This window comes from Schistocerca gregaria, unplaced genomic scaffold (assembly GCF_023897955.1).
Source record: "Schistocerca gregaria isolate iqSchGreg1 unplaced genomic scaffold, iqSchGreg1.2 ptg000281l, whole genome shotgun sequence".
In the NCBI taxonomy this organism is placed as follows: Eukaryota; Metazoa; Arthropoda; class Insecta; order Orthoptera; family Acrididae; genus Schistocerca; species Schistocerca gregaria.
In genome coordinates this window covers 55,568-77,978 of record NW_026061774.1, presented here as the reverse complement: position 1 = coordinate 77,978, position 22,411 = coordinate 55,568, and positions in this window count along the sequence as shown.

Here is a 22,411-nt window from a genome sequence, read left to right as displayed (position 1 = left end):
GCGTGCTGCGGTATGCGGAGACACTAAAAGCACCATAGTAGAACACAGATTAAGCTTCTAAGTTGATGTAATAGCCAGTAAGAAGTAGTACAATTCAAGTTTTAGGTATCGATTATGGACTTTTTGCTGGCTTTGGTGCCTTGGACATGAGCTAGGACCTTAAGATTCTGCATGAAAGGAGGTCTAGCAGCCGAGTTGCAAGGGACAATGTTAAAAGTGTTCATATGTAGTAAAAAATGAGAAATCCGTTCGTTTTTGTCATTTGTTATCGAATCGACTTAAAGCCAGATCGTCACATTGGTCGCTCTTCTCTCTGAAACGGTTGTACTTATCGTCTGCAAAGCTATGTCGCGTGCTGCGGAATGCGGAGAACTAAAAGCACTATAGTAGAACACAGATTAAGCTTTTAATTTGATGTAATAGCCAGTAAGAAGTAGTACAATTCAAGTTTTAGGTATCGATTATGGACTTTTTAGCTGGCTTTGGTGCCTTGGACATGAGCTAGGACCTTAAGATTCTGCATGAAAGGAGGACTAGCAGACGCGTTGCATGGGAGTATGTGAAAAGAGTTTATATATAGTAAAAACCTGAGAAATCCGTCCATTTTCGTCATTTGTTATCGAATCGACTTAAAGCCAGATCGTCACATTGGCCGCTCCTCTATCTGAAACGGTTGAACTTATCGTCTGCAAAACTATGTCGCGTGCTGCGGTATGCGGAGGCACTAAAATCACCATAGTGGAACACAGATGAAGCTTCTAAGTTGATATAATAGCCAGTAAGAAGTAGTACAATTCAAGTTTTAGGTAACGATTATTGACTTTTTAGCTGGCTTATGTGCCTTGGACATTAGCTAGGACCTTAAGATTCTGCATGCAAGGAGGACTAGCAGCCGAGTTGAACGGGAGAATGCGAAAAGTGTTCATATGTAGTAAAAACCTGAGAAATCCGACCGTTTTCGTAATTTATTATCGAATCGACTTAAAGCAGTGCGTCACATTGGCCGCTCTTCTCTTTGAAACGGTTGTACTTATCGTCTGCAAAGCTATGTCGCGTGCTACGGAATGCGGAGACACTAAAAGCACTATGGTAGAACACAGATTAAGCTTTTAAGTTGATGTAATAGCCAGTTAGAAGTAGTACAATTCAAGTTTTAGGTATCGATTATGGACTTTTTAGCTGGCTTTGGTGCCTTGGACATGAGCTTTGACATTAAGATTCTGCATGAATGGAGGTCTAGCAGCCGAGTTGCAAGGGACAATGTTAAAAGTGTTCATATGTAGTAAAAACCTGAATAATCCGTTCGTTTTTATCATTTGTTATCGAATCGACTTAAAGCCAGATCGTCACATTGGTCGCTCTTCTCTCTGAAACGGTTGTACTTATCGTCTGCAAAGCTATGTCGCGTGCTGCGGTATGCGGAGGCACTAAAATCAACATAGCGGAACACAGATGATGCTTCTAAGTTGATGTAATATCCAGTAAGAAGTAGTACAATTCAAGTTTTAGGTATCGATTATTGACTTTTTAGCTGGCTTTGGTGCCTTGGACATGAGCTATGTCCTTAAGATTCTGCTTGAAAGGAGGACTAGCAGCCGAGTTGCATGGGAGAATGTGAAAAGTGTTCATATGTAGTAAAAACCTGAGAAATCCGTCCGTTTTCGTCATTTGTTATCGAATCAACTTGAAGCCAGATCGTCACATTGCCCGCTCTTCTCTCTGAAACGGTTGTACTTATCGTCTGCAAAGCTATGTCGCGTGCTGCGTTATGCGGAGACACTAAAAGCTCCATAGTAGAACACAGATGAAGCTTCTAAGTTGATGTGATAGCCAGTAAGGAGTAGTACAATTTAAGTTTTAGGTATCGAATATTGACTCTTTAGCTGGCTTTGGTGCCTTGGACATGAGCTAGGACCTTAAGATTCTGCATGAAAGGAGAACTAGCAGCCGAGTTGCACGGGAGAATGCGAAAAGTGTTCATATGTAGTAAAAACCTGAGAAATCCGTCCGTTTTCGTAATTTATTATCGAATCGGCTTAAGGCAGTGCGTCACAGTAGCCGCTATTCTCTCTGAAACGGTTGTACTTATCGTCTGCAAAGCTATGTCGCGTGCTGCGGTATGCGGAGACACTAAAAGCACCATAGTAGAACAAAGATTAAGCTTCTAAGTTGATGTAATAGCCAGTAAGAAGTAGTACAATTCAAGTTTTAGGTATCTATTATTGACATTTTAGCTGGCTTTGGTGCATTGGACATGAGCTAGGACCTTAAGATTCTGCATGAAAGGAGGACTAGCAGTCGAGTTGAACGGGAGAATGCGAAAAGTGTTCATGTGTAGTTAAATCCTGAGAATTCCGTCCGTTTACGTAATTTATTATCGAATCGACTTAAAGCCAGATCGTCACATTGGCCGCTCTTCTCTCTCAAACGTTTGTACTTATCGTCTGCAAAGCTATGTCGCGTGCTGCGGTATGCGGAGACACTAAAATCACCATAGTGGAACACAGATGAAGCTTCTAGGTTGATGTAATAGCCAGTAAGAAGTAGTGCAATTCAAGTTTTAGGTAACGATTATTGACTTTGTAGCTGGCTTTGGTGCCTTGGACATGAGCTAGGACCTTAAGATTCTGCAGGAAAAGAGGACTAGCAACCGAGTTGAACGGGAGAATGCGAAAAGTGTTCATGTGTAGTAAAAACCTGAGAAATCCGTTCGTTTTCGTAATTTATTATCGAATCGACATAAGCCAGACCGTCACATTGGCCGCTCTTCTCTCTGAAACGGTTGTACTTATCGTCTGCAAAGCTATGTCGCGCGCTGCGGTTTGCGGAGACACTAAAAGCACCATAGTAGAACACAGATGAAGCTTCTAAGTTGATGTAATAGCCAGTACGAAGTAGTACAATTCAAGTTTTAGGTATCGATTATTGACTTTTTAGCTTGCTTTGGTGCCTTGGACCTGAGCTAGGACCTTAAGATTCTGCATGAAAGGAGGACTAGCAGCCGAGTTGATCGGGAGTATGTGAAAAGTGTTCATATGTAGTAAAAACCTGAGAAATCCGTTCGTTTTCGTCATTTGTTATCGAATCGACTTAAAGCCAGATTGTCACATTGGACGCTCTTCTCTCTGAAACGGTTTTACTTATCGTCTGCAAAGCTATGTCGCGTGCTGCGTTATGCGGAGACACTAAAAGCTCCATAGTAGAACACAGATGAAGCTTCTAAGTTGATGTGATAGCCAGTAAGGAGTAGTACAATTTAAGTTTTAGGTATCGAATATTGACTCTTTAGCTGGCTTATGTGCCTTGGACATTAGCTAGGACCTTAAGATTCTGCATGAAAGGAGGACTAGCAGCCGAGTTGAAAGGGAGAATGCGAAAAGTGTTCATGTGTAGTAAAATCCTGAGAAATCTGTCCGTTTACGTAATTTATTATCGAATCGACTTAAAGCCAGATTGTCACATTGGCCGCTCTTCTCTCTGAAACGGTTGTACTTATCGTCTGCAAAGCTATGTCGCGTGCTGCGGTATGCGGAGACACTAAAAGCACCATAGTAGAACACAGATTAAGCTTCTAAGTTGATGTAATAGCCAGTAAGAAGTAGTACAATTCAAGTTTTAGGTATCGATTATGGACTTTTTGCTGGCTTTGGTGCCTTGGACATGAGCTAGGACCTTAAGATTCTGCATGAAAGGAGGTCTAGCAGCCGAGTTGCAAGGGACAATGTTAAAAGTGTTCATATGTAGTAAAAAATGAGAAATCCGTTCGTTTTTGTCATTTGTTATCGAATCGACTTAAAGCCAGATCGTCACATTGGTCGCTCTTCTCTCTGAAACGGTTGTACTTATCGTCTGCAAAGCTATGTCGCGTGCTGCGGTATGCGGAGGCACTAAAATCAACATAGCGGAACACAGATGAAGCTTCTAAGTTGATGTAATATCCAGTAAGAAGTAGTACAATTCAAGTTTTAGGTATCGATTATTGACTTTTTAGCTGGCTTTGGTGCCTTGGACATGAGCTACGTCCTTAAGATTCTGCATGAAAGGAGGACTAGCAGCCGAGTTGCATGGGAGAATGTGAAAAGTTTTCATATGTAGTAAAAACCTGAGAAATCCGTCCGTTTTCGTCATTTGTTATCGAATCAACTTGAAGCCAGATCGTCACATTGCCCGCTCTTCTCTCTGAAACGGTTGTACTTATCGTCTGCAAAGCTATGTCGCGTGCTGCGGTATGCGGAGACACTAAAAGCACCATAGTAGAACACAGATTAAGCTTCTAAGTTGATGTAATAGCCAGTAAGAAGTAGTACAATTCAAGTTTTAGGTATCGATTATTGACTTTTTAGCTGGCTTTGGTGCCTTGGACATGAGCTAGGACCTTAAGATTCTGCATGAAAGGAGGACTAGCAGCCGCGTTGCATGGGAGGATGTGAAAAGTGTTCATATGTAGTAAAAACCTGAGAAATCCGACCGTTTTCGTAATTTATTATCGAATCGACTTAAAGCAGTGCGTCAGATTGGCCGCTCTTCTCTCTGAAACGGTTGTACTTATCGTCTGCAAAGCTATGTCGCGTGCTGCGGAATGCGGAGAACTAAAAGCACTATAGTAGAACACAGATTAAGCTTTTAATTTGATGTAATAGCCAGTAAGAAGTAGTACAATTCAAGTTTTAGGTATCGATTATGGACTTTTTAGCTGGCTTTGGTGCCTTGGACATGAGCTAGGACCTTAAGATTCTGCATGAAAGGAGGACTAGCAGACGCGTTGCATGGGAGTATGTGAAAAGAGTTTATATATAGTAAAAACCTGAGAAATCCGTCCATTTTCGTCATTTGTTATCGAATCGACTTAAAGCCAGATCGTCACATTGGCCGCTCCTCTATCTGAAACGGTTGAACTTATCGTCTGCAAAACTATGTCGCGTGCTGCGGTATGCGGAGGCACTAAAATCACCATAGTGGAACACAGATGAAGCTTCTAAGTTGATATAATAGCCAGTAAGAAGTAGTACAATTCAAGTTTTAGGTAACGATTATTGACTTTTTAGCTGGCTTATGTGCCTTGGACATTAGCTAGGACCTTAAGATTCTGCATGAAAGGAGGACTAGCAGCCGAGTTGAACGGGAGAATGCGAAAAGTGTTCATATGTAGTAAAAACCTGAGAAATCCGACCGTTTTCGTAATTTATTATCGAATCGACTTAAAGCAGTGCGTCACATTGGCCGCTCTTCTCTTTGAAACGGTTGTACTTATCGTCTGCAAAGCTATGTCGCGTGCTACGGAATGCGGAGACACTAAAAGCACTATGGTAGAACACAGATTAAGCTTTTAAGTTGATGTAATAGCCAGTTAGAAGTAGTACAATTCAAGTTTTAGGTATCGATTATGGACTTTTTAGCTGGCTTTGGTGCCTTGGACATGAGCTTTGACCTTAAGATTCTGCATGAATGGAGGTCTAGCAGCCGAGTTGCAAGGGACAATGTTAAAAGTGTTCATATGTAGTAAAAACCTGAATACTCCGTTCGTTTTTGTCATTTGTTATCGAATCGACTTAAAGCCAGATCGTCACATTGGTCGCTCTTCTCTCTGAAACGGTTGTACTTATCGTCTGCAAAGCTATGTCGCGTGCTGCGGTATGCGGAGGCACTAAAATCAACATAGCGGAACACAGATGATGCTTCTAAGTTGATGTAATATCCAGTAAGAAGTAGTACAATTCAAGTTTTAGGTATCGATTATTGACTTTTTAGCTGGCTTTGGTGCCTTGGACACGAGCTATGTCCTTAAGATTCTGCATGAAAGGAGGACTAGCAGCCGAGTTGCATGGGAGAATGTGAAAAGTGTTCATATGTAGTAAAAACCTGAGAAATCCGTCCGTTTTCGTAATTTATTATCGAATCGGCTTAAGGCAGTGCGTCACAGTAGCCGCTATTCTCTCTGAAACGGTTGTACTTATCGTCTGCAAAGCTATGTCGTGTGCTGCGGTATGCGGAGACACTAAAAGCACCATAGTAGAACAAAGATTAAGCTTCTAAGTTGATGTAATAGCCAGTAAGAAGTAGTACAATTCAAGTTTTAGGTATCTATTATTGACATTTTAGCTGGCTTTGGTGCATTCGACATGAGCTAGGACCTTAAGATTCTGCATGAAAGGAGGACTAGCAGTCGAGTTGAACGGGAGAATGCGAAAAGTGTTCATGTGTAGTTAAATCCTGAGAATTCCGTCCGTTTACGTAATTTATTATCGAATCGACTTAAAGCCAGATCGTCACATTGGCCGCTCTTCTCTCTCAAACGTTTGTACTTATCGTCTGCAAAGCTATGTCGCGTGCTGCGGTATGCGGAGACACTAAAATCACCATAGTGGAACACAGATGAAGCTTCTAAGTTGATGTAATAGCCAGTAAGAAGTAGTGCAATTCAAGTTTTAGGTAACGATTATTGACTTTGTAGCTGGCTTTGGTGCCTTGGACATGAGCTAGGACCTTAAGATTCTGCATGAAAAGAGGACTAGCAACCGAGTTGAACGGGAGAATGCGAAAAGTGTTCATGTGTAGTAAAAACCTGAGAAATCCGTTCGTTTTCGTAATTTATTATCGAATCGACATAAGCCAGACCGTCACATTGGCCGCTCTTCTCTCTGAAACGGTTGTACTTATCGTCTGCAAAGCTATGTCGCGCGCTGCGGTATGCGGAGACACTAAAAGCACCATAGTAGAACACAGATGAAGCTTCTAAGTTGATGTAATAGCCAGTACGAAGTAGTACAATTCAAGTTTTAGGTATCGATTATTGACTTTTTAGCTTGCTTTGGTGCCTTGGACCTGAGCTAGGACCTTAAGATTCTGCATGAAAGGAGGACTAGCAGCCGAGTTGATCGGGAGTATGTGAAAAGTGTTCATATGTAGTAAAAACCTGAGAAATCCGTTCGTTTTCGTCATTTGTTATCGAATCGACTTAAAGCCAGATTGTCACATTGGACGCTCTTCTCTCTGAAACGGTTTTACTTATCGTCTGCAAAGCTATGTCGCGTGCTGCGTTATGCGGAGACACTAAAAGCTCCATAGTAGAACACAGATGAAGCTTCTAAGTTGATGTGATAGCCAGTAAGAAGTAGTACAATTCAAGTTTTAGGTATCGATTATTGACTTTTTAGCTGGCTTTGGTGCCTTGGACATGAGCTACGTCCTTAAGATTCTGCATGAAAGGAGGACTAGCAGCCGAGTTGCATGGGAGAATGTGAAAAGTTTTCATATGTAGTAAAAACCTGAGAAATCCGTCCGTTTTCGTCATTTGTTATCGAATCAACTTGAAGCCAGATCGTCACATTGCCCGCTCTTCTCTCTGAAACGGTTGTACTTATCGTCTGCAAAGCTATGTCGCGTGCTGCGGTATGCGGAGACACTAAAAGCACCATAGTAGAACACAGATTAAGCTTCTAAGTTGATGTAATAGCCAGTAAGAAGTAGTACAATTCAAGTTTTAGGTATCGATTATTGACTTTTTAGCTGGCTTTGGTGCCTTGGACATGAGGTAGGACCTTAAGATTCTGCATGAAAGGAGGACTAGCAGCCGCGTTGCATGGGAGGATGTGAAAAGTGTTCATATGTAGTAAAAACCTGAGAAATCCGACCGTTTTCGTAATTTATTATCGAATCGACTTAAAGCAGTGCGTCAGATTGGCCGCTCTTCTCTCTGAAACGGTTGTACTTATCGTCTGCAAAGCTATGTCGCGTGCTGCGGAATGCGGAGAACTAAAAGCACTATAGTAGAACACAGATTAAGCTTTTAATTTGATGTAATAGCCAGTAAGAAGTAGTACAATTCAAGTTTTAGGTATCGATTATGGACTTTTTAGCTGGCTTTGGTGCCTTGGACATGAGCTAGGACCTTAAGATTCTGCATGAAAGGAGGACTAGCAGACGCGTTGCATGGGAGTATGTGAAAAGAGTTTATATATAGTAAAAACCTGAGAAATCCGTCCATTTTCGTCATTTGTTATCGAATCGACTTAAAGCCAGATCGTCACATTGGCCGCTCCTCTATCTGAAACGGTTGAACTTATCGTCTGCAAAACTATGTCGCGTGCTGCGGTATGCGGAGGCACTAAAATCACCATAGTGGAACACAGATGAAGCTTCTAAGTTGATATAATAGCCAGTAAGAAGTAGTACAATTTAAGTTTTAGGTAACGATTATTGACTTTTTAGCTGGCTTATGTGCCTTGGACATTAGCTAGGACCTTAAGATTCTGCATGAAAGGAGGACTAGCAGCCGAGTTGAACGGGAGAATGCGAAAAGTGTTCATATGTAGTAAAAACCTGAGAAATCCGACCGTTTTCGTAATTTATTATCGAATCGACTTAAAGCAGTGCGTCACATTGGCCGCTCTTCTCTTTGAAACGGTTGTACTTATCGTCTGCAAAGCTATGTCGCGTGCTACGGAATGCGGAGACACTAAAAGCACTATGGTAGAACACAGATTAAGCTTTTAAGTTGATGTAATAGCCAGTTAGAAGTAGTACAATTCAAGTTTTAGGTATCGATTATGGACTTTTTAGCTGGCTTTGGTGCCTTGGACATGAGCTTTGACCTTAAGATTCTGCATGAATGGAGGTCTAGCAGCCGAGTTGCAAGGGACAATGTTAAAAGTGTTCATATGTAGTAAAAACCTGAATACTCCGTTCGTTTTTGTCATTTGTTATCGAATCGACTTAAAGCCAGATCGTCACATTGGTCGCTCTTCTCTCTGAAACGGTTGTACTTATCGTCTGCAAAGCTATGTCGCGTGCTGCGGTATGCGGAGGCACTAAAATCAACATAGCGGAACACAGATGATGCTTCTAAGTTGATGTAATATCCAGTAAGAAGTAGTACAATTCAAGTTTTAGGTATCGATTATTGACTTTTTAGCTGGCTTTGGTGCCTTGGACACGAGCTATGTCCTTAAGATTCTGCATGAAAGGAGGACTAGCAGCCGAGTTGCATGGGAGAATGTGAAAAGTGTTCATATGTAGTAAAAACCTGAGAAATCCGTCCGTTTTCGTAATTTATTATCGAATCGGCTTAAGGCAGTGCGTCACAGTAGCCGCTATTCTCTCTGAAACGGTTGTACTTATCGTCTGCAAAGCTATGTCGTGTGCTGCGGTATGCGGAGACACTAAAAGCACCATAGTAGAACAAAGATTAAGCTTCTAAGTTGATGTAATAGCCAGTAAGAAGTAGTACAATTCAAGTTTTAGGTATCTATTATTGACATTTTAGCTGGCTTTGGTGCATTCGACATGAGCTAGGACCTTAAGATTCTGCATGAAAGGAGGACTAGCAGTCGAGTTGAACGGGAGAATGCGAAAAGTGTTCATGTGTAGTTAAATCCTGAGAATTCCGTCCGTTTACGTAATTTATTATCGAATCGACTTAAAGCCAGATCGTCACATTGGCCGCTCTTCTCTCTCAAACGTTTGTACTTATCGTCTGCAAAGCTATGTCGCGTGCTGCGGTATGCGGAGACACTAAAATCACCATAGTGGAACACAGATGAAGCTTCTAAGTTGATGTAATAGCCAGTAAGAAGTAGTGCAATTCAAGTTTTAGGTAACGATTATTGACTTTGTAGCTGGCTTTGGTGCCTTGGACATGAGCTAGGACCTTAAGATTCTGCATGAAAAGAGGACTAGCAACCGAGTTGAACGGGAGAATGCGAAAAGTGTTCATGTGTAGTAAAAACCTGAGAAATCCGTTCGTTTTCGTAATTTATTATCGAATCGACATAAGCCAGACCGTCACATTGGCCGCTCTTCTCTCTGAAACGGTTGTACTTATCGTCTGCAAAGCTATGTCGCGCGCTGCGGTATGCGGAGACACTAAAAGCACCATAGTAGAACACAGATGAAGCTTCTAAGTTGATGTAATAGCCAGTACGAAGTAGTACAATTCAAGTTTTAGGTATCGATTATTGACTTTTTAGCTTGCTTTGGTGCCTTGGACCTGAGCTAGGACCTTAAGATTCTGCATGAAAGGAGGACTAGCAGCCGAGTTGATCGGGAGTATGTGAAAAGTGTTCATATGTAGTAAAAACCTGAGAAATCCGTTCGTTTTCGTCATTTGTTATCGAATCGACTTAAAGCCAGATTGTCACATTGGACGCTCTTCTCTCTGAAACGGTTTTACTTATCGTCTGCAAAGCTATGTCGCGTGCTGCGTTATGCGGAGACACTAAAAGCTCCATAGTAGAACACAGATGAAGCTTCTAAGTTGATGTGATAGCCAGTAAGGAGTAGTACAATTTAAGTTTTAGGTATCGATTATGGACTTTTTGCTGGCTTTGGTGCCTTGGACACGAGCTATTACCTTAAGATTCTGCATGAAAGGAGGACTAGCAGCCGAGTTGCAAGGGAGGATGTGAAAAGTGTTCATATGTAGTAAAAACGTGAGGAATCCGTCCGTTTTCGTAATTTATTATCGAATCGACTTCAAGCAGTGCGTCACATTGGCCGCTCTTCTCTCTGAAACGGTTGTACTTATCGTCTGCAAAGCTATGTCGCGTGCTGCGGTATGCGGAGACACTAAAAGCACCATAGTAGAACACAGATTTAGCTTCTAAGTTGATGTAATAGACAGTAAGAAGTAGTACAATTCAAGTTTTAGGTATCGATTATTGACTTTTTAGCTGGCTTTGGTGCCTTGGACATGAGCTAGGACCTTAAGATTCTGCATGAAAGGAGAACTAGCAGCCGAGTTGCACGGGAGGATGTGAAAAGTGTTCATATGTAGTAAAAACCTGAGAAATCCGACCGTTTTCGTAATTTATTATCGAATCGACTTAAAGCAGTGCGTCACATTGGCCGCTCTTCTCTCTGAAACGGTTGTACTTATCGTCTGCAAAGCTATGTCGCGTGCTTCGGTATGCGGAGACACTAAAAGCACTATAGTAGAACACAGATTAAGCTTCTAAGTTGATGAAATAGCCAGTAAGAAGTAGTACAATTCAAGTTTTAGGTATCGATTATGGACTTTTTGCTGGCATTGGTGCCTTGGACACAGGCTAGGACCTTAAGATTCTGCATGAAAGGAGGACTAGCAGCCGAGTTGCAAGGGAGAATGTGAAAAGTGTTTATATGTAGTAAAAACGTGAGGAATCCGTCCGTTTTCGTAATTTATTATCGAATCGACTTCAAGCAGCGCGTCACATTGGCCGCTCTACTCTCTGAAACGGTTGTACTTATCGTCTGCAAAGCTATGTCGCGTGCTGCGGTATGCGGAGACACTTAAAGCACTATAGTAAAACACAGATTAAGCTTTTAAGTTGATGTAATAGCCAGTAAGAAGTAGAACAATTCAAGTTTTAGGTATCGATTATGGACTTTTTGCTGGCTTTGGTGCCTTGGACACGAGCTATTACCTTAAGATTCTGCATGAAAGGAGGACTAGCAGCCGAGTTGCAAGGGAGGATGTGAAAAGTGTTCATATGTAGTAAAAACGTGAGGAATCCGTCCGTTTTCGTAATTTATTATCGAATCGACTTCAAGCAGTGCGTCACATTGGCCGCTCTTCTCTCTGAAACGGTTGTACTTATCGTCTGCAAAGCTATGTCGCGTGCTGCGGTATGCGGAGACACTAAAAGCACCATAGTAGAACACAGATTTAGCTTCTAAGTTGATGTAATAGACAGTAAGAAGTAGTACAATTCAAGTTTTAGGTATCGATTATTGACTTTTTAGCTGGCTTTGGTGCCTTGGACATGAGCTAGGACCTTAAGATTCTGCATGAAAGGAGAACTAGCAGCCGAGTTGCACGGGAGGATGTGAAAAGTGTTCATATGTAGTAAAAACCTGAGAAATCCGACCGTTTTCGTAATTTATTATCGAATCGACTTAAAGCAGTGCGTCACATTGGCCGCTCTTCTCTCTGAAACGGTTGTACTTATCGTCTGCAAAGCTATGTCGCGTGCTTCGGTATGCGGAGACACTAAAAGCACTATAGTAGAACACAGATTAAGCTTCTAAGTTGATGAAATAGCCAGTAAGAAGTAGTACAATTCAAGTTTTAGGTATCGATTATGGACTTTTTGCTGGCATTGGTGCCTTGGACACAGGCTAGGACCTTAAGATTCTGCATGAAAGGAGGACTAGCAGCCGAGTTGCAAGGGAGAATGTGAAAAGTGTTTATATGTAGTAAAAACGTGAGGAATCCGTCCGTTTTCGTAATTTATTATCGAATCGACTTCAAGCAGCGCGTCACATTGGCCGCTCTACTCTCTGAAACGGTTGTACTTATCGTCTGCAAAGCTATGTCGCGTGCTGCGGTATGCGGAGACACTAAAAGCACCATAGTAGAACACAGATTAAGCTTCTAAGTTGATGTAATAGCCAGTAAGAAGTAGTACAATTCAAGTTTTAGGTAACGATTATTGACATTTTAGCTGGCTTATGTGCCTTGGACATTAGCTAGGACCTGAAGATTCTGCATGAAAGGAGGACTAGCAGCCGAGTTGACCGGGTGAATGCGAAAAGTGTTCATATGTAGTAAAAACCTGAGAAATCCGACCGTTTTCGTAATTTATTATCGAATCGACTTAAAGCAGTGCGTCACATTGGCCGCTCTTCTCTCTGAAACGGTTGTACTTATCGTCTGCAAAGCTATGTCGCGTGCTGCGGTATGCGGAGACACTAAAAGCACTATAGTAGAACACAGATTAAGCTTTTAAGTTGATGAAATAGCCAGTAAGAACTAGTACAATTCAAGTTTTAGGTATCGATTATGGACTTTTTGCTGGCATTGGTGCCTTGGACACAGGCTAGGACCTTAAGATTCTGCATGAAAGGTGGACTAGCAGCCGAGTTGCAAGGGAGAATGTGAAAAGTGTTCATATGTAGTAAAAACGTGAGGAATCCGTCCGTTTTCGTAATTTATTATCGAATCGACTTCAAGCAGCGCGTCACATTGGCCGCTCTTCTCTCTGAAACGGTTGTACTTATCGTCTGCAAAGCTATGTCGCGTGCTGCGGTATGCGGAGACACTAAAAGCACCATAGTAGAACACAGATTAAGCTTCTAAGTTGATGTAATAGCCAGTAAGAAGTAGTACAATTCAAGTTTTAGGTATCGATTATTGACTTTTTAGCTGGCTTTGGTGCCTTGGACATGAGCTAGGACCTTAAGATTCTGCATGAAAGGAGGACTAGCAGACGCGTTGCATGGGAGTATGTGAAAAGAGTTTATATGTAGTAAAAACCTGAGAAATCCGTCCATTTTCGTCATTTGTTATCGAATCGACTTAAAGCCAGGTCGTCACATTGGCCGCTCCTCTATCTGAAACGGTTGAACTTATCGTCTGCAAAACTATGTCGCGTGCTGCGATATGCGGAGGCACTAAAATCACCATAGTGGAACACAGATGAAGCTTCTAAGTTGATATAATAGCCAGTAAGAAGTAGTACAATTCAAGTTTTAGGTATCGATTATTGACTTTTTAGCTTGCTTTGGTGCCTTGGACCTGAGCTAGGACCTTAAGATTCTGCATGAAAGGAGGACTAGCAGCCGAGTTGATCGGGAGTATGTGAAAAGTGTTCATATGTAGTAAAAACCTGAGAAATCCGTTCGTTTTCGTCATTTGTTATCGAATCGACTTAAAGCCAGATTGTCACATTGGACGCTCTTCTCTCTGAAACGGTTTTACTTATCGTCTGCAAAGCTATGTCGCGTGCTGCGTTATGCGGAGACACTAAAAGCTCCATAGTAGAACACAGATGAAGCTTCTAAGTTGATGTGATAGCCAGTAAGGAGTAGTACAATTTAAGTTTTAGGTATCGAATATTGACTCTTTAGCTGGCTTTGGTGCCTTGGACATGAGCTAGGACCTTAAGATTCTGCATGAAAGGAGGACTAGCAGCCGAGTTGCACGGGAGGATGCGAAAAGTGTTCATATGTAGTAAAAACCTGAGAAATCCGACCGTTTTCGTAATTTCTTATCGAATCGATTTAAAGCAGTGCGTCACATTGGCCGCTCTACTCTCTGAAACGGTTGTACTTATCGTCTGCAAAGCTATGTCGCGTGCTGCGGTATGCGGAGACACTTAAAGCACTATAGTAAAACACAGATTAAGCTTTTAAGTTGATGTAATAGCCAGTAAGAAGTAGTACAATTCAAGTTTTAGGTATCGATTATGGACTTTTTGCTGGCTTTGGTGCCTTGGACACGAGCTATTACCTTAAGATTCTGCATGAAAGGAGGACTAGCAGCCGAGTTGCAAGGGAGGATGTGAAAAGTGTTCATATGTAGTAAAAACGTGAGGAATCCGTCCGTTTTCGTAATTTATTATCGAATCGACTTCAAGCAGTGCGTCACATTGGCCGCTCTTCTCTCTGAAACGGTTGTACTTATCGTCTGCAAAGCTATGTCGCGTGCTGCGGTATGCGGAGACACTAAAAGCACCATAGTAGAACACAGATTAAGCTTCTAAGTTGATGTAATAGACAGTAAGAAGTAGTACAATTCAAGTTTTAGGTATCGATTATTGACTTTTTAGCTGGCTTTGGTGCCTTGGACATGAGCTAGGACCTTAAGATTCTGCATGAAAGGAGAACTAGCAGCCGAGTTGCACGGGAGGATGTGAAAAGTGTTCATATGTAGTAAAAACCTGAGAAATCCGACCGTTTTCGTAATTTATTATCGAATCGACTTAAAGCAGTGCGTCACATTGGCCGCTCTTCTCTCTGAAACGGTTGTACTTATCGTCTGCAAAGCTATGTCGCGTGCTTCGGTATGCGGAGACACTAAAAGCACTATAGTAGAACACAGATTAAGCTTTTAAGTTGATGAAATAGCCAGTAAGAAGTAGTACAATTCAAGTTTTAGGTATCGATTATGGACTTTTTGCTGGCTTTGGTGCCTTGGACACGAGCTATTACCTTAAGATTCTGCATGAAAGGAGGACTAGCAGCCGAGTTGCAAGGGAGGATGTGAAAAGTGTTCATATGTAGTAAAAACGTGAGGAATCCGTCCGTTTTCGTAATTTATTATCGAATCGACTTCAAGCAGTGCGTCACATTGGCCGCTCTTCTCTCTGAAACGGTTGTACTTATCGTCTGCAAAGCTATGTCGCGTGCTGCGGTATGCGGAGACACTAAAAGCACCATAGTAGAACACAGATTAAGCTTCTAAGTTGATGTAATAGACAGTAAGAAGTAGTACAATTCAAGTTTTAGGTATCGATTATTGACTTTTTAGCTGGCTTTGGTGCCTTGGACATGAGCTAGGACCTTAAGATTCTGCATGAAAGGAGAACTAGCAGCCGAGTTGCACGGGAGGATGTGAAAAGTGTTCATATGTAGTAAAAACCTGAGAAATCCGACCGTTTTCGTAATTTATTATCGAATCGACTTAAAGCAGTGCGTCACATTGGCCGCTCTTCTCTCTGAAACGGTTGTACTTATCGTCTGCAAAGCTATGTCGCGTGCTTCGGTATGCGGAGACACTAAAAGCACTATAGTAGAACACAGATTAAGCTTTTAAGTTGATGAAATAGCCAGTAAGAAGTAGTACAATTCAAGTTTTAGGTATCGATTATGGACTTTTTGCTAGCATTGGTGCCTTGGACACAGGCTAGGACCTTAAGATTCTGCATGAAAGGAGGACTAGAAGCCGAGTTGCAAGGGAGAATGTGAAAAGTGTTTATATGTAGTAAAAACGTGAGGAATCCGTCCGTTTTCGTAATTTATTATCGAATCGACTTCAAGCAGCGCGTCACATTGGCCGCTCTACTCTCTGAAACGGTTGTACTTATCGTCTGCAAAGCTATGTCGCGTGCTGCGGTATGCGGAGACACTAAAAGCACCATAGTAGAACACAGATTAAGCTTCTAAGTTGATGTAATAGCCAGTAAGAAGTAGTACAATTCAAGTTTTAGGTAACGATTATTGACATTTTAGCTGGCTTATGTGCCTTGGACATTAGCTAGGACCTGAAGATTCTGCATGAAAGGAGGACTAGCAGCCGAGTTGACCGGGAGAATGCGAAAAGTGTTCATATGTAGTAAAAACCTGAGAAATCCGACCGTTTTCGTAATTTATTATCGAATCGACTTAAAGCAGTGCGTCACATTGGCCGCTCTTCTCTCTGAAACGGTTGTACTTATCGTCTGCAAAGCTATGTCGCGTGCTGCGGTATGCGGAGACACTAAAAGCACTATAGTAGAACACAGATTAAGCTTTTAAGTTGATGAAATAGCCAGTAAGAAGTAGTACAATTCAAGTTTTAGGTATCGATTATGGACTTTTTGCTGGCATTGGTGCCTTGGACACAGGCTAGGACCTTAAGATTCTGCATGAAAGGAGGACTAGCAGCCGAGTTGCAAGGGAGAATGTGAAAAGTGTTCATATGTAGTAAAAACGTGAGGAATCCGTCCGTTTTCGTAATTTATTATCGAATCGACTTCAAGCAGCGCGTCACATTGGCCGCTCTTCTCTCTGAAACGGTTGTACTTATCGTCTGCAAAGCTATGTCGCGTGCTGCGGTATGCGGAGACACTAAAAGCACCATAGTAGAACACAGATTAAGCTTCTAAGTTGATGTAATAGCCAGTAAGAAGTAGTACAATTCAAGTTTTAGGTATCGATTATTGACTTTTTAGCTGGCTTTGGTGCCTTGGACATGAGCTAGGACCTTAAGATTCTGCATGAAAGGAGGACTAGCAGACGCGTTGCATGGGAGTATGTGAAAAGAGTTTATATGTAGTAAAAACCTGAGAAATCCGTCCATTTTCGTCATTTGTTATCGAATCGACTTAAAGCCAGGTCGTCACATTGGCCGCTCCTCTATCTGAAACGGTTGAACTTATCGTCTGCAAAACTATGTCGCGTGCTGCGGTATGCGGAGGCACTAAAATCACCATAGTGGAACACAGATGAAGCTTCTAAGTTGATATAATAGCCAGTAAGAAGTAGTACAATTCAAGTTTTAGGTAACGATTATTGACTTTTTAGCTGGCTTATGTGCCTTGGACATTAGCTAGGACCTTAAGATTCTGCATGAAAGGAGGACTAGCAGCCGAGTCGAACGGGAGAATGCGAAAAGTGTTCATATGTAGTAAAAACCTGAGAAATCCGACCGTTTTCGTAATTTATTATCGAATCGACTTAAAGCAGTGCGTCACATTGGCCGCTCTTCTCTCTGAAACGGTTGTACTTATCGTCTGCAAAGCTATGTCGCGTGCTGCGGTATGTTGAGACACTAAAAGCACTATAGTAGAACACAGATTAAGCTTTTAAGTTGATGTAATAGCCAGTAAGAAGTAGTACAATTCAAGTTTTAGGTATCGATTATGGACTTTTTAGCTGGCTTTGGTGCCTTGGACATGAGCTAGGACCTTAAGATTCTGCATGAAAGGAGGACTAGCAGCCGCGTTGCATGGGAGTATGTGAAAAGAGTTTATATGTAGTAAAAACCTGAGAAATCCGTCCATTTTCGTCATTTGTTATCGAATCGACTTAAAGCCAGATCGTCATATTGGTCGCTCTTCTCTCTGAAACGGTTGTACTTATCGTCTGCAAAGCTATGTCGCGTGCTGCGGTATGCGGAGGCACTAAAATCAACATAGCGGAACACAGATGAAGCTTCTAAGTCGATGTAATATCCAGTAATAAGTAGTACAATTCAAGTTTTAGGTATCGATTATTGACTTTTTAGCTGGCTTTGGTGCCTTGGACATGAGCTATGTCCTTAAGATTCTGCATGAAAGGAGGGCTAGCAGCCGAGTTGCATGGGAGAATGTGAAAAGTGTTCATATGTAGTAAAAACCTGAGAAATCCGTCCGTTTTCGTCATTTGTTATCGAATCAACTTGAAGCCAGATCGTCACATTGCCCGCTCTTCTCTCTGAAACGGTTGTACTTATCGTCTGCAAAGCTATGTCGCGTGCTGCGTTGTGCGGAGACACTAAAAGCTCCATAGTAGAACACAGATGAAGCTTCTAAGTTGATGTGATAGCCAGTAAGGAGTAGTACAATTTAAGTTTTAGGTATCGAATATTGACTCTTTAGCTGGCTTTGGTGCCTTGGACATGAGCTAGGACCTTAAGATTCTGCATGAAAGGAGAACTAGCAGCCGAGTTGCACGGGAGAATGCGAAAAGTGTTCATATGTAGTAAAAACGTGAGGAATCCGTCCGTTTTCGTAATTTATTATCGAATCGACTTCAAGCAGCGCGTCACATTGGCCGCTCTTCTCTCTGAAACGGTTGTACTTATCGTCTGCAAAGCTATGTCGCGTGCTGCGGTATGCGGAGACACTAAAAGCACCATAGTAGAACACAGATTAAGCTTCTAAGTTGATGTAATAGCCAGTAAGAAGTAGTACAATTCAAGTTTTAGGTAACGATTATTGACATTTTAGCTGGCTTATGTGCCTTGGACATTAGCTAGGACCTGAAGATTCTGCATGAAAGGAGGACTAGCAGCCGAGTTGACCGGGAGAATGCGAAAAGTGTTCATATGTAGTAAAAACCTGAGAAATCCGACCGTTTTCGTAATTTATTATCGAATCGACTTAAAGCAGTGCGTCACATTGGCCGCTCTTCTCTCTGAAACGGTTGTACTTATCGTCTGCAAAGCTATGTCGCGTGCTGCGGTATGCGGAGACACTAAAAGCACTATAGTAGAACACAGATTAAGCTTTTAAGTTGATGAAATAGCAAGTAAGAAGTAGTACAATTCAAGTTTTAGGTATCGATTATGGACTTTTTGCTGGCATTGGTGCCTTGGACACAGGCTAGGACCTTAAGATTCTGCATGAAAGGAGGACTAGCAGCCGAGTTGCAAGGGAGAATGTGAAAAGTGTTCATATGTAGTAAAAACGTGAGGAATCCGTCCGTTTTCGTAATTTATTATCGAATCGACTTCAAGCAGCGCGTCACATTGGCCGCTCTTCTCTCTGAAACGGTTGTACTTATCGTCTGCAAAGCTATGTCGCGTGCTGCGGTATGCGGAGACACTAAAAGCACCATAGTAGAACACAGATTAAGCTTCTAAGTTGATGTAATAGCCAGTAAGAAGTAGTACAATTCAAGTTTTAGGTATCGATTATTGACTTTTTAGCTGGCTTTGGTGCCTTGGACATGAGCTAGGACCTTAAGATTCTGCATGAAAGGAGGACTAGCAGACGCGTTGCATGGGAGTATGTGAAAAGAGTTTATATGTAGTAAAAACCTGAGAAATCCGTCCATTTTCGTCATTTGTTATCGAATCGACTTAAAGCCAGGTCGTCACATTGGCCGCTCCTCTATCTGAAACGGTTGAACTTATCGTCTGCAAAACTATGTCGCGTGCTGCGGTATGCGGAGGCAATAAAATCACCATAGTGGAACACAGATGAAGCTTCTAAGTTGATATAATAGCCAGTAAGAAGTAGTACAATTCAAGTTTTAGGTAACGATTATTGACTTTTTAGCTGGCTTATGTGCCTTGGACATTAGCTAGGACCTTAAGATTCTGCATGAAAGGAGGACTAGCAGCCGAGTTGAACGGGAGAATGCGAAAAGTGTTCATATGTAGTAAAAACCTGAGAAATCCGACCGTTTACGTAATTTATTATCGAATCGACTTAAAGCAGTGCGTCACATTGGCCGCTCTTCTCTCTGAAACGGTTGTACTTATCGTCTGTAAAGCTATGTCGCGTGCTGCGGTATGCGGAGACACTAAAAGCACTATAGTAGAACACAGATTAAGCTTTTAAGTTGATGAAATAGCCAGTAAGAAGTAGTACAATTCAAGTTTTAGGTATCGATTATGGACTTTTTGCTGGCATTGGTGCCTTGGACACAGGCTAGGACCTTAAGATTCTGCATGAAAGGAGGACTAGCAGCCGAGTTGCAAGGGAGAATGTGAAAAGTGTTCATATGTAGTAAAAACGTGAGGAATCCGTCCGTTTTCGTAATTTATTATCGAATCGACTTCAAGCAGCGCGTCACATTGGCCGCTCTTCTCTCTGAAACGGTTGTACTTATCGTCTGCAAAGCTATGTCGCGTGCTGCGGTATGCGGAGACACTAAAAGCACCATAGTAGAACACAGATTAAGCTTCTAAGTTGATGTAATAGCCAGTAAGAAGTAGTACAATTCAAGTTTTAGGTATCGATTATTGACTTTTTAGCTGGCTTATGTGCCTTGGACATGAGCTAGGACCTTAAGATTCTGCATGAAAGGAGGACTAGCAGCCGAGTTGCATGGGAGGATGTGAAAAGTGTTCATATGTAGTAAAAACCTGAGAAATCCGACCGTTTTCGTAATTTATTATCGAATCGACTTAAAGCAGTGCGTCACATTGGCCGCTCTTCTCTCTGAAACGGTTGTACTTATCGTCTGCAAAGCTATGTCGCGTGCTGCGGAATGCGGAGACACTAAAAGCACTATAGTAGAACACAGATTAAGCTTTTAAGTTGATGTAATAGCCAGTAAGAAGTAGTACAATTCAAGTTTTAGGTATCGATTATGGACTTTTTAGCTGGCTTTGGTGCCTTGGACATGAGCTAGGACCTTAAGATTCTGCAAGAAAGGAGGTCTAGCAGCCGAGTTGCAAGGGACAATGTGAAAAGTGTTCATATGTAGTAAAAACCTGAGAAATCCGTTCGTTTTTGTCATTTGTTATCGAATCGACTTAAAGCCAGATCGTCATATTGGTCGCTCTTCTCTCTGAAACGGTTGTACTTATCGTCTGCAAAGCTATGTCGCGTGCTGCGGTATGCGGAGGCACTAAAATCAACATAGCGGAACACAGATGAAGCTTCTAAGTCGATGTAATATCCAGTAATAAGTAGTACAATTCAAGTTTTAGGTATCGATTATTGACTTTTTAGCTGGCTTTGGTGCCTTGGACATGAGCTAGGACCTTAAGATTCTGCATGAAAGGAGGGCTAGCAGCCGAGTTGCATGGGAGTATGTGAAAAGTGTTCATATGTAGTAAAAACCTGAGAAATCCGTCCGTTTTCGTCATTTGTTATCGAATCAACTTGAAGCCAGATCGTCACATTGCCCGCTCTTCTCTCTGAAACGGTTGTACTTATCGTCTGCAAAGCTATGTCGCGTGCTGCGTTGTGCGGAGACACTAAAAGCTCCATAGTAGAACACAGATGAAGCTTCTAAGTTGATGTGATAGCCAGTAAGGAGTAGTACAATTCAAGTTTTAGGTAACGATTATTGACTTTGTAGCTGGCTTTGGTGCCTTGGACATGAGCTAGGACCTTAAGATTCTGCATGAAAAGAGGACTAGCAGCCGAGTTGAACGGGAGAATGCGAAAAGTGTTCATGTGTAGTAAAAACCTGAGAAATCCGTTCGTTTTCGTAATTTATTATCGAATCGACATAAGCCAGACCGTCACATTGGCCGCTCTTCTCTCTGAAACGGTTGTACTTATCGTCTGCAAAGCTATGTCGCGCGCTGCGGTATGCGGAGACACTAAAAGCATAATAGTCGAACACAGATGAAGCTTCTAAGTTGATTTAATAGCCAGTAAGAAGTAGTACAATTCAAGTTATAGGTATCGATTATTGACTTTTTAGCTTGCTTTGGTGCCTTGGACCTGAGCTAGGACCTTAAGATTCTGCATGAAAGGAGGACTAGCAGCCGAGTTGATCGGGAGTATGTGAAAAGTGTTCATATGTAGTAAAAACCTGAGAAATCCGTCCGTTTTCGTCATTTGTTATCGCATCGACTTAAAGCCAGATTGTCACATTGCCCGCTCTTCTCTCTGAAACGGTTGTACTTATCGTCTGCAAAGCTATGTCGCGTGCTGCGTTATGCGGAGACACTAAAAGCTCCATAGTAGAACACAGATGAAGCTTCTAAGTTGATGTGATAGCCAGTAAGGAGTAGTACAATTTAAGTTTTAGGTATCGATTATGGACTTTTTGCTGGCTTTGGTGCCTTGGACACGAGCTATTACCTTAGGATTCTGCATGAAAGGAGGACTAGCAGCCGAGTTGCAAGGGAGGATGTGAAAAGTGTTCATATGTAGTAAAAACGTGAGGAATCCGTCCGTTTTCGTAATTTATTATCGAATCGACTTCAAGCAGTGCGTCTCATTGGCCGCTCTTCTCTCTGAAACGGTTGTACTTATCGTCTGCAAAGCTATGTCGCGCGCTGCGGTATGCGGAGACACTAAAAGCACCATAGTAGAACACAGATTAAGCTTCTAAGTTGATGTAATAGCCAGTAAGGAGTAGTACAATTTAAGTTTTAGGTATCGAATATTGACTCTTTAGCTGGCTTTGGTGCCTTGGACATGAGCTAGGACCTTAAGATTCTGCATGAAAGGAGGACTAGCAGACGCGTTGCATGGGAGTATGTGAAAAGAGTTTATATGTAGTAAAAACCTGAGAAATCCGTCCATTTTCGTCATTTGTTATCGAATCGACTTAAAGCCAG